Here is an 11,189-nt window from a genome sequence, read left to right as displayed (position 1 = left end):
TACATCAACCCAGCATTTCCTTAGAATGTAAATACATACAGTACTGTAGCTAACAGCCAGAAAGTTCAGTAATTTTATTTTAAGTAACAAACTACTGGCTTATTACCTGCCTATTATTGAGATATGAACTGTTTATTAGCACTTATGAAGTATAATCTTATTTTACAGCCCCAATCCCAATACACAAACCTTAATAAGCAGCTAATTAGTCATTTATAGTCTTAGTTAAAGGTTTGTTATTACTGTGACTTGTATAGTAAAATAAAGTGTGACTGAAAGTGTGTATGCCAATAAGACCTCTAAAACATGCATCGATTTGATTGGCTATTTAACCTGCCGCTCATTTATCTGCCATAAGGTCAAGTGGAAAATATGCGGGTGCTTCTCCAAGAGGTCTGTGTATGTCCACAGGGCAGGTGCCATATGGACAGAAACATGCGGGCCTGTGTTGCCTCAATAAATTGTTGTTGACACTGCCCTCTAGAGATGTGCGATATGGCATTAGTATTGTCGGTCCCTGCCCAGACGCCAGCTTTACTCGCACCAGAAAACTTCACGCCCACTTCATCTCCAGTAGAAAAGCTTACATGCTCTAGAGACGTGCTGTCTTTGACCATTTATGAGGCTTCACATTTTGTTTTTTTTCTCCTTTCCCTCCCTTCTGTTTCTTCCCTTACGTCACAGCGCCGGCGTCTCATAAATCATCACAGAGCCTTACCAAGGGTCTTGTCATGACTCCGCAAGCACGTGGAAGGACTAAGCAGGGCAGAGAGTATCAGGCTGACACTGAGATCTGCTAATAAATATGCAGTAGGAGGGTTTGTGAGTGTCAGTCAGGTACCACTGCATGCCTGTGTCATTCTCTTTTTAAACTTTTATTCAGTGTTGTAGACAAATGCAGAATCAAGTGAACCGAATTTACCCAATTTAATGTATAAGCAAAATCACTTAAGCATGAAAAAAACAAAGGTCTGTGTCATGGGGAATGACAAGGCTTACATTTTTTAAGATGACTGGTTTATTATAAGAATACATAAACAAAACACCACATAGTTCGAATTTGGATTATATGTGTAATAACAATGTACACACATAATTAAACTCTTAGATGTGTTGTCATAACCAAATGTTGGACCACATATGCCCAAACCTATCAATTAATTCATTTTCCCAATTTAATGTATAAGCAAAGCAGAGATCATTTGAAAATTCTTTACTGGGATTTTTAGGCATGGCCTTTGAGTAAAAGAGTCCAATATTTATTTTAAAAAGGTTTGATAGCATGTCTTTCAAATTTAAAGTAAAATCAGTCATTTGGAGTATCTTTCTTTCTGGACTCTTTACACAAGACTGTTACAACTTGTTTAACAGTCATTAGCATCTTAAATTTTTTAATATTTAGATTTTTTTTTTTTAAGTATGAACATTTTTATGTATTTACATTTGTATTAAATCATATTTGCATCAAATTACAAAAAAAAAATTACCAAAATTGAGTAACCGCTTGTGTCTTTGGCAGGGACAGTAAATTTGACGTTTTTCTGGTTGCCATCATTAGTCTTACACTATTTTTATCCTTTTCTAAACATCTTGATAGAGTCTTTTATTTTTATGTAAATATGATTGTAAAAAATATATTTGTTGTACTCCAAGGACATTTGATTTCACTACGTTCCAAGTTTACCCAACAACTTCCAAACTTCCTTTTCTTTCTTTCTTTCTTTCTTTCTTTCTTTCTTTCTTTCTTTCTTTCTTTCTTTCTTTCTTTCTTTCTTTCTTTCTTTCTTTCTTTCTTTCTTTCTTTCTTTCTTCCTTTTCTTTCTTTCTTTCTTTCTTTTTGGAATTTGAAAAAAGTTTTTCTTTGTTGTAGTTAAAAATAAGTATCATTCATTCATTCATTTATTTATTCATTTATTCATTCATTCGTTCGTTCGTTTATTCAATCATTCATTCATTCATTTTCTTGTCGGCTTAGTCACTTTATTAATCCGGGGTCGCCACAGCGGAATGAATCGCCAACTTATCCAGCACATTTTTACACAGCGCATGCCCTTCCGGCCGCAATACATCTCTGGCAAACATCCACACACACAAACACACACTGTGGACAATTATCCAACCCAGTTCACCTGTACCACATGTCTTTGGACTGTGGGGGAAACCCATGTGAACGCAGGGAGAATATGCAAACTCCACACAGAAACGCCAACTGACCCAGCCGAGGTTCGAACCTGCGACCCAGCGACCTTCTTGCCGTGAGGCGACAGCACTACCTACTGCACCACTGCGTCGCCTAAATAAGTATCATTTGATTTTTTTTATTTCCTTTTCCCTCTGAAGTTAAAACATTATTATTGTGTTGTCCAAAACACGAATATAAAGGCGTTTAAACCATTTTACCTTTTTATTATTTTATGCCTCAAATGCTCTAAATATATATATTTTTAAATATGAAAATGGAAGAAATGTTATGAGTTGTTTGCCAAATGATTATTATTATTATTATTATTATTATTATTATTAATAATAATAATAATAATATTACTATTATTATATTTTTAATTATTTTCATTATTCTTTTTTCATTGTACATAATACATTTTCTTATTATGTTTAATACATTTATTTTCGAATTAATATTTTTCCTAATAAAATAAAATAAAATAAAAACATAAATCCAGAGAAACTGAAAATTGTAAAGTGGTTTGGATAATGATATAAATATTTTTACAGTAAAATCTTTTATTTGACGTGTTTACTGGTGTGAGGGGTGAAGCAACTTGTCATTGATATAAAATCCACTAATAGCAAACCAGAACCAGTCAGCAAATTCAGAAAAAATCTAATTCTGTCACAGTTCTAGTTCAATGAGGTTTTTTTTTTTTTTCAGATATACAGAAAACATTATCATAACTTCTGTTTCCTGTCTACATTAGGACCCGGTACATTACAATATTTGGCAAATTTATCCAACATGACATTTTTCTAAATAATTGACTAACTAATTACTGTAAATAAATAAATTCTCCAACCACAGCACACTTTGAGTCCTGCAGTTGCTTTTAGCATGAAAAAGCAAAATGTTAACGCCCTGTGTAAATAACTCATGCAATTAAATAAGCTTTTCACTCATCATAGCACAAGTGCTGCTGATGATGTGACAATAAAAGTAATTTGATTTGATTTGATTAAATGATATAACCATTATTTTAATTCAAAGTACATTTACACTATAAACTTGCATGTTAAAGAATAGTCTTAAAACAGTTTATCTTTGACCTCAGCCACTTTTTTATCATTCTTTACCACAAAGATAAAACTGCAAAATAGTGCCTATAAATAAACAGCAAAAAGCAGTAAACATCACATATTAATCTTGAAAAAAAAAAAAAACTGAAAATATCATATCAAAAATATATTGATTCTAATATGCAAGGTTTATAGTTGAGAAGTTTGATTTGGTAGTACGAACTCCAGAAGGCTGAAGGACACACGTCGGGTAATTCTTCAAATGGAGCTGCATTTTAAATTCATGAGAGCAAGATTGCCTGTTAGATATACACAAGACAAATCATATCTCATGTTTAACAAATATAGAGAAACCAGATCCGATGGCAAATGTCAAAAAGATTAGCGGGGGTAATGCTGTTCTCAGCAGATTTGATCAAATAAATAACCTGCAGACCTGAGCTTTAAACAACTACAGTCTCAACAGCAGTACTATTTTAAAAGTCACTTACTGAGGCATCTTGGAAACTGCATTAAGAGTAATGCATTAGAAAAGTAGTGCATTTCAGTAATTAATTACTTTTTGCTATACTAGTAAAGCATTAGTGATCAATTTTCTGTAATATTTTACTTGGTAGATGTTGGATAATGCTTGAGTTACAACACAATTTTTGCCTAAAATTTAATTGTTCAAAGAAAATAAGGTCATACTTTATTTTAAGTTACCTTAACTACTTTGTACTTGCATTAAAAATAAATACAATGTACTTGCTGTGTTCGTGATGTATTGTAAAACACTTCTAGTGTGATTATGGGTCAGTTAGGGACAGGTTTGGTGGTATGGGTAGGTTTAAGGGTGGGTCAAGGTGTAAGCGATGGACAACAGTGTAAATATGTAGTTACATAAACGAATTACAGACGTAGTTGCATGCAGGTATTTAATCAATCATAAGTAAAACATAAAATCATGTCTTTACACAATTAGTGCATTGTAGCAAACCATTTATTTCAGTTTAAGTACATATTAGTTAAAGCTGCTTAATATAAAGTGGGGCAAAAAAAAAGCAAGGCCTCAAGCTATTGATGGTAAATATATTATGGTATATTATGTTTTCATTGCTGGAGAGTGCGTATTAACATGTAGCCCCGTATACACTTCTGGAGAGTGCCTTATATGTCCTAGGAGTTTTTGTTCTCGTTTTTTAGCCATGTATGCTTTTTGAGATCTTAAATTTATTTTACGAGTACCATTCGCGCCTGCTGTACCCACGTAAATCCACCAGATACCGCCGTGGACTGACTGACTGGCCGATTACCTCTACCACACCTTTTGCAAAACCCAACCTATAGTGTTTTTAAAAAGCACTGATTGACCAGCGCCCACCCACTTTCCTAAACCCAACTGACAATGTTTTTAAAAGCAATCTAAAAAAAGAAAAGCCCTCCGGATTTTTATCACATTTTCAGATTTTACCACATTCCCACCCTGCTATTTATTGTTTATTTTATTTTGTTGGCTTTTGTTTTTGTCTTACCTGCTTTTTGGAGCCTTTCCTTACCAGAATCAAACCCTGTTATTGCAGTCAACTCCTCTCTGTGTCTCAAGTCTGCCGACATACGCTGCAAGCCACTGGACAAACTGGTGGTCACAAGTGCAAACAAGTCATAGACGCAGGCAATGGTCAATGCAGAAACATACAGGTCATCCGAATCAAACAGGCGTAAGGTCAGTACAGGCAGGGAAAAAGCATAAAACAAAAAGACAAGGCTTGGGTCCAAAATACGGCAGGCAGCAACAAAAAACTAGAAACACTTGCTACAACAAACAGTGACAGAAAACAAAGACTCAGCCCTGAACTGGTGTATATGTGGTGTATAAGTAGTCCAGATGATAATTGAGGACAGGATTCTGCTGTGTGTGAGTCATAAGTGTTGAACAGCAACTGGTGTGTGTGAAACGGCATGAAGGAAATTGTAGTTTGTTAATGTTATATGTGTAGTTCACCAGAAATCTGCCAGGAGTGGATTGCTGGTGGTCATGACACTGGTAACAGTGGGAAAGCCGTTCATACGGAGGTAAGTGGTCAGCTGGTAAGCATGAAAAGGAACAGCGTCATACCGCTTGTTTTAAAGACGAAATGCAGCCATATGTACTTCTGGCTACCTAATTTGCGATGTTCAGAAATGTATAAGACTATGTTTTCAGAATAAGCCTAGGTTGCGTAGTTTGATGATGACTTGATTGCGTGTGAAATCATGGGAATTGTAGTCTTCACATTTACAGAACTTCATGAAATCATGTTCATCTCGGATGAGTTAACTGGTGCGTCGCTTGAATGTTTTGAGTGGTGTTCTTGTGATGCATGACTTTGAAAGACGTGTGAAAGCTGTTGTCGCTTCTGTCAGATGCGGTTCATGTGCGTGAGGAAAACATGTTCTCCTAATGGCCGTTTCAGGATGCAGCAGTCACATCTAGTTAATTTTCAAAGACAGAAATGTGAAAGTAGGAGAAAAAGTGAGCGGTTTCAGTGGCGGCACGGAGGCAGTGGCAGCCCGCAACTAGTTCTTGAGCATGTGCTTTCAAGCATGCCTTGTGAGTGTGGCTTTGCAAAATAAACGAAAATACAAATACTGTATATGAAATACTGTGTCTAATATGAAATTATGCTAGACATGTACCTATAAAATAGCAAATAAAAGTAGCACGAGTACAACATTTCGCTCTGGTTACTAAATAAAATGTCTCACCAAATGCAAATAAACTTTTCTGAGCAGTCAGCAACTTTGCTTGGCACAATATCACAAACAAACATGAAAATGTGTTTGCTTGTACAAGGAGGCATTGAACATTCCTTCTGCAACATGATTCATTTACAGTGCATAATAGTTTATAAGGATTTCTTCTATAAGGAGTTTATAAGGAATTAGTTTTATAAAAACTAATGTTTTAGGCGTGCACATTCCTTGTCTTGCAGGAGTTCTAAAGTAAAATGGTCACACAATCTTATAGGATTCTGCAGGAATGTGCAAATATGCAGTGTGTGGGATTATTTTCTGCAGGATTTATTTAACTTATTATTTCTTTTTATATGGGTTAATGACAACCAAGTCTTGTTTTGAAAATGTACCTCTATATACATTTCTAGAGAGCGCCAAATCCGTCCTAGGAGCTACGTTTTTTTTTTTTTTTGCAGTTTTTGCGAATTGACTGTGGGCACTGTGTACACTTTAAGAGATCTCAAATTTCTTTCGTGAGTGCCATTTGCACCAGCTGTTTTCATGTAAATCCACTAGAGGTTGCTGTCGACTGAATGACTGACTGTTTGACTGACTGACCAATTCACTGACCCACCCTCCTCCTTCCCTAAACCCAACCAATAGTATTTTAAAAAGCAATCCAGAAAAAGAAAAGCCCTTGCCTGATTTTTACCACGTTTTCAGATTTTATTTGTTTTCAGATTTATCACATTCTCACCCTGTTATTAACTTGTTGTTCTTCAACTCTTTTCTGCTTCTTAAGCCACCAATGTACATGGCGAGCTAAGTGGACAAACTGGTAACACCGGAAAAGCCCTCCATACAGAGGTAAGGGGTCAACTGGTAAGCGCAAAAAGAAACGACGTCATACCACCTAGAGTTCTTTTTAAAAATTATATGCAGCCATGCATATTTCTGGCTACATAATTTAACCATCTCCAGAAGTATATAGGGCTACGTTTTCACGATGAGCCTGTGTTGGTTTTTGTGTTAATGACTAAGTACCCATAAATGTGGAGTAATGTACTATAAGTACAAAATCAGCAAATATATAACTGTTCTGGTGTACATAAAAACAATCTGACATATTTTCACTTTAAATTCTTTTTCTGCAGTTATTTTAGTGACAACAACTCAAAATACATGAGTAATGTAGCGCACTGCAATTCTGAGACAGTAATATTGTATGTTAGGGTGCCCAAACTCAGTCCCGGAGAGCAAGTGTCTTGCAAAGTTTAGTTACAACCCAAATGAGACGCACGTGGTTATTTACAGTAATGCTGGGTGTTTCAGAAAACATACAAATGCAACACACACGCACATCTCTTAACATAAACAAAACAAAAGTACATCCAGGAACAGGAAGGTGTAGAGAGACAGAGATAGAGAAAAAAAGATTAAATCTAGACATGGGTCAAGAGAGACAAAACAGATCACCCAATACATCCAGAATGGAAAACACCAAACAACCAAACAAGAGAAACTCTGGGGTATCAGTACACAAAATGATGAGAGGCTTAACTAGGGGAAGTGAAGGATAACCAAGATCTGTGGCAACAAAAAAAGAACAACAACAGAAACAAAGTAAAACAGGAAGTTACCAGAGGACGTGAGCAGTGGGAACAGACAATATACTTCAGAGTAAAAGTCCAATTGTGAAAAATAATGTCACCTTTGTGAGATATAAACAGGAAAAAAGTTATAAGCTAAAATATAAGTCATAATATTTTTTGACATTATATATGCCATGGCTGAGGTGAGTCCCTTGAGCAAGGCACTGATTAACTGTTCCCTAATGGCTGCCCACTGCTTTGAATCTGTGTTCATGCTGTGTGTGTTCACTGCTGTGTGTGTTGGGGGTAACACATTACAAGTAATGCAAGTTATGTAATATTTTCTATGTAATGAGTAAAGTAACGCATTAGTTTTAAAAAATAAGTAATAATATTTGAGTTACCTTTTTGAAAATGTAATGTGAGTTACTTTTTAGTTTAATTAATAAGCTTTTAAAAATAAGTTACTGAATTAAAATTAAAGTAGTCACAATGAATTACGCAGTAAGTGAGAGAAAGTGTTCATTGTTTTGAATGCACAGAAGAAAAGGAAAAGGGGATTGTCTCAATGAACAGTGACTTTACTTAAGACAAATAGTAAAGTAGCAAACACATTGCTTTAAGCTTTCAATAATATGTATATACTGTGTGTATAGCTCTGGGGTCAGAATGTTCTCAGATAACATCTTAAAATTGATATGTTTTATTTGTTTTTGTAACAGGTAAGTGTGTTGTTAACCACAATGCTCCTCAATTTTAAAAAAAAAAAAAAAACACAAAAAAAGTTCTGAAAGAGATCAAGCCTCAGCTTACCAAGAAAAGGTAATACAAAAGTAATGTACCACATTACTTACCTTTAAAAGTAACTAAGTAACGGAACTAGTTAATTTATTGGGCGGTAACTCAATATTGTTATCCATTACTTTCAAATTGATCTTTCCCCAGCACTGTACTTAGATCAACACAGGCTCATTCTGAAAATGTAGCGCTATATACATTTTTGGAGATCGTGAATTTTGTAGCTGTTACCAGTTTGTCCAGTAGCTCGACATGTACGTCGTGGACTTAAGATTCAGAGTGGAGATGACCACGACTGTTTGTGTCTGTCAGTCAACAGCAACCTCTGGTGGATTCACGTGAGAACAGCAGGCGCGAATGGCACTCGCAAGAGAAATTAGAGATCTGAAAAAAGCATACACAGCAACCTCTGGTGGATTTGCGAAAACAAAAACTGCAAAAAAAGTAGCTCCTGGGACGTATTTTGCTCTCTCCAGAACTCTATATAGGGGTACATAATCAGAATGAGCCTGGGTTGGCTTGGATTGGTCTTTCACTTTCATGTTACTATCAGTACTTCTTTTAGATCATAGACTTTTTGCAATTCTGACTTTTTCTTCTTTGAATTATATGACAAATGCATTTCTGGGGTAAAATGCAAAAATTTGAGGCGTGAATTCAGTCATTTTAATTTTGAGTTTATTTTGACTTGATTTTATGCAATTCTGACTTTATTTCTCAAAATTCTGAGAAATACTTTTTTATTGTTATCATCTATGAACTAACTGCAAGATATAAACACAAATCTGAAGTGAAAAGCCAAAACTGTGAAAAGTTTATTCTAACTTCATTTATCTTGACATCATTTCTCACAATTATAAGTTTATACCTTGCTATTCTTATAATTCTGAGAAAAAGGTCAGAAGGTCAGTAAATTTACAACCTGAAAATGTAAGATATTACCTCACAATTCTTGAGAAATAAGCTCCCATAGTTTTTTTTTCTCCAGTACTATCTATATAGTCTTTTGAGAATCCAAACAGGATTTGCGCAAGTTCTCTCCATCTGCGGTGTGGGTGGAGGTGAATACAAAGTGTTTGGCACAATGGAGTTCAACATCAGGAGGACCTTAAACCGCCTCAGGTACGTACAAGTACACCCACATTTCTTTAATTAGCACTTGTGGCAGGTTCTGTTGGAGAGTTCAGAAATATATTTTCTAATTTGTGCCTTTGATTGAATTTCAGAGCGCCTGCAACGAGGTCCTGACCCCCGAGTATTGCATAATATTCTCATTCTTGCTTCACTCCTTCCTTGTGGGTGTTGTCGGAGGCAAGATTAGCATTTCATTAATGTACTCCCAGGCGCAGGTAAAGTGTTAGCCTGTATGCATTGTGTGGGAGATTCCCCAAACTGTCTCATTCATGGTAAAGACCCATATGGCCACATTAACCTTTTCAGTGATTAAACAATACACTCGGCACGCTAATCTATTTGTCTACTGCATGCATAACAATGCGTGTAAAATGATATCCTTAGTTAGCATGCAGGGTTGTATAATTTAATTATGCCAATAAAATAATTCTTACATTTTTTTAAATAAAATATGCCATTAGTGCATAGATTTTGGATGGTGATAGTATAAAGAGCAAAATTCAGGTTTGTATAAAGAATTCTTCACATTTTTTTTCGATTTGCAACTGAAAATGCTTCCCTGTAAAACCCAACATTCAACTTTATCAAATGAAATGAGTGTAGCTAACTCAAAATTTACTGAGTTATTCTACTCATTTGAAAAGAGTTTTAAACTCATGTAATGAGTTAATTAAATACCTTATTACTTCAATCTACTTCAACTTAAATGGAGCAAGATCACAGAACTCACATATATTAGTTTTTTTTTTTTTTTTTTTACTCAAACGGTTTTTTGCAATCGATTTCCTCAAAAAGTTTGAGTTGCCTTAACTTTTTAAGGGTTTTACAGTACTCAGATGTTTTGAGTTCTCTTCATTTACCAGGTTTTACTGTGCTCAAATACTGTGCTTCGTTTACTCAAATGTATTAAGTTCACAGCACTCATTGGGATTAGTTTTTGAACTAAATGGTTTGTTGCAATCAATTTACTTCAATGGTTTGAGTTACCTTAACTTTTTGGGTTTTACAGTGTATGTAAACAGACCTGTTGTAGAATTTGAGATTACTAACCAATTATATTTTTGTTGTTGTTGAACCCATGATACATTTAGCTTATTTTAAGACAACTGGGTTTAATAGGTGGGGAAAAACTAAATTACACATGATGCTGCACAGAAGATTCTATAGTACCAATCAACTGCTACAAGTGAAGTGTGGCAAAGGAAAACTTTAGCTATTTAGTTGAGTTCTTTAGTTGCTATTTTCATACATTACTTTTAAATCTAAGTTTAGTATGTTGTGATTCACCTCAAAGCTGATTGGTTTGCCTCATGACTATTGCCTGGTAGAAATAAATAAAGTACACATTTTCGTTACTACTTTGTTTCAGCTCCAGCTCATGTTGATTATTATAAAAACAAAGTAGCTTGTGAACATGGTCGAATTAAAAATAATGAGCTCAGACTGGGAAACTACACAAAAGGTGTATATCTCAATATGCGTTCGTCAGCAATCTTACATCCTCGTGTTCTCATGTAATGTCATCATCAACCACCAAAGTTCAGTTCTAAAACTCAAGACCGCAAGAACGGAGAATGCGTGAAAGTTCCTGGATGTGTTCTTGATATTGATGCACCGATGCAGACTTGAGCACCGAACTGGCTCTAGAAGTCCCAGAAGTCATTGCCACTGGATAATAGAGGTGGGAAGCACAGCATTTTAGATTTATTATTAAAGTTC

The sequence above is a fragment of the Danio rerio genome, chromosome 11 (assembly GCF_049306965.1).
Source record: "Danio rerio strain Tuebingen ecotype United States chromosome 11, GRCz12tu, whole genome shotgun sequence".
In the NCBI taxonomy this organism is placed as follows: Eukaryota; Metazoa; Chordata; class Actinopteri; order Cypriniformes; family Danionidae; genus Danio; species Danio rerio.
The sequence above is the reverse complement of the archived record's forward strand: the minus strand, read 5'-3'. Positions refer to the sequence as shown.